This window comes from Protopterus annectens, chromosome 5.part1 (assembly GCF_019279795.1).
Source record: "Protopterus annectens isolate FY-2018-M chromosome 5.part1, PAN1.0, whole genome shotgun sequence".
Lineage (NCBI taxonomy): Eukaryota > Metazoa > Chordata > Ceratodontiformes > Protopteridae > Protopterus > Protopterus annectens.
The window spans coordinates 733618010-733620509 of NC_056736.1; the positions used below are offsets into that span (position 1 = coordinate 733618010).

Below are 2500 nucleotides of genomic sequence, written 5' to 3' on the forward strand. Positions count from 1 at the left end.
GAAACATTTTAAAAGAAAAAAGAAATTATACAGAGAAATGGAGTCAGTGTACCCCCATGTCAGTACTCTGACAGTTGTATATATAGCTGTATCTGCACACTCCTATTTCAACACTGTGACAGTTGTTTAGTTGTATCTGTGCAATCTCACTTCAACACATTGACCTTTGTTTAGTTGGGTCTGTGTGCGCCCATTTCAACACACTGACAGTTGTATAGCTGCATTTTATAAGGGTCCCGCACATTTTTCTCATCTGAGACTTCAGAATCACCAGAGGGGTGACAGAGGGGTTATACATGAGTGTATGACCAAGACTAAGAGATTTAATAGGCAGAGGATATGATGTATTATATAACTAGTACTCTATTGGCTTAAATATTTCATCTTGCATCAGCAATGCAGTATTTAACGTTTAGGATGTTGCAGAAGAGCCTCAGATAATAAGCAAGTACAACTCTGACGTACCAGAATGATAGCTTTTATAGATAAACTATCTTTTTTCTGTTCCTTAAATCAGGGAGTAAATCTTTCAGCTCTGGGACAGTGTACACAAGTAACCAAAGTTAGGCTGTCCTGTTTACTTGAAGTATTGTCTCAGCAGACTGCATACAGAAGCATTGCATACCTCTCAAGTATACAGGTTTTCATAGACTGCATTTTCTTGAACTGTTACTCATAAAATTGTGGTTATATGCCAAATCTTTTTTGAGTACTGAATTCAAAAAATGAAAGATATTTGAGATTCACTTCCTACTTTTCGGAAAATTCATGCTAATGCAAAACTTGTGATTCTATTAACTTTCTAAGTTTATAAGAGCAATATTTAAAAATTGTCCTTATTTGTGGTCTGTTGTCCCCCCATTATTTATGACTTTGTCCAGATTTCGTGTTCTAAGAGGTTGAGAGCTATGAAGAATTGCTGTCTGCTGGTAGTTATACTGCTGTTTTTTGACCTATCACACTCCCTCTGTTTGCAATCAGGTCTACTTTAGTTCAGCGAACGATCAGATGATCGAACGCTGTTAGTTCAAACACTAAGTGTCGAACCTGCAAAATAGCGAATTGCCGGAACAGCTAATTTTTTTCCCAGGGAAAGAAATCGCTGGGCTGCCTGTCCAGGTTGTGCAGTTTCCTCCACTGAAATGCGATCTCAGAGTTGGTATCTTTAAGTAGGGGAGTATGGGGGGCCCAGCCTCCCACATGGGGGTGTGGGGTGAAGCCCCCCCTCTTCATTTAGTGTTTAGTATATATTTTTTTTTTTTTGGGGGAACAGCGATTTTTTTCCCTGGGAAAAAAAATCGCTGTTCTGGTTGTCCGCTGTCTTGAGTATTCGAGATTTAGGGGTCGACATAACAAAGTTCGATCTGATCGTTCATTGTTATAATATAGACCCTTTGCAATCGTAGTTATTCCTAGGAACATCAGAGTGCTACCTTACCTTGTCTACATAAGTGGACAGCACTAGAGGCACAATTTCTTTCACTTTAGTTAGCGCAGGTATGTCAGAACACTATAGATCAAATTGATCTGTTACACTCCTAATGAAATGAAGACACTTGCCTTTCTTGTAAGACAAAGTTCAAATAGTAAAACATTATTTTTTATATAAGCATGTGTGAGAAAACTAAACTTCAAGGCCTTGTTTCTTTTGTTAAATGTATAGCTTAATGCACCTTTGCAACATTTCAGTGCACTGCTTGGAAACGTACATTTAGTTTTGCTTAATGCGTGCTTTAACTGTTGCTCCTTATAATAACGTTTATTGCAGTTCCATAGCAGAGCTACTGACAGTTCCATAGCAGAGCTACTGACAGTTGTGGTCACTGTTTCTAATGTCGTTATTTTACTATGGACATCACATGTCAACTTTATAGTAAAGAGGTTCTGAATAGAAATCCATTGCAGCATAAGGGAAGTGAGGCATGCAGGACTCAGCATGACTTGGTTCAGTATTTATTACTCACAGACTCTATCAGAACAAAAGAAAACCTGGCTGCTTTATTAAAGACTATACAGTGAAACACAGACAATTAAGTCTTTGAAGGATTTTCTAGTTTTACAAAGCAGTAAATGGCAATCTTAATCATTCTGTCTTGCTGCAGCCCAAAACAATCAAAATGCCAAAGAAATGGAATTTAAATGGCCTCAGTTAAAGAAATGTGATGAAAGAACTACAGAAACAGTGTGATAATCCCTGTTTTCATTGTTATCAAATAGAAAGCAATTGATATAGAAACTGCAAGCACTTAGTTTGCCATTTTTTTAAGATAAATAGACTAGACCTAAGAGCCATGTTTCATACAACAGGTAACAAACAACAATGTGGAAATGATAGTAAATAGAGATTATTTAATAGGATATTGCATGTCGACTATTGCATTATTCAGGCCAGCACAAAAAACAGTATAAATACTTCAGTGGCTTTACTTGATAGAGACACTGGGAACTAATGTCAGGCGGCACGATGCCAGGGCACTTCTATAGGTAGGCTTGTAAAGGC

General features: G+C 37.6%; 1 protein-coding gene across 5 annotated transcripts in view; it reads left to right on the forward strand.

Annotated features, from left to right (window-relative positions):
* Positions 1 to 2500, forward strand: part of DCLK1 (doublecortin like kinase 1) — a 2564464-nt gene that overhangs the window by 632637 nt on the left and 1929327 nt on the right. The window lies entirely within an intron of this gene.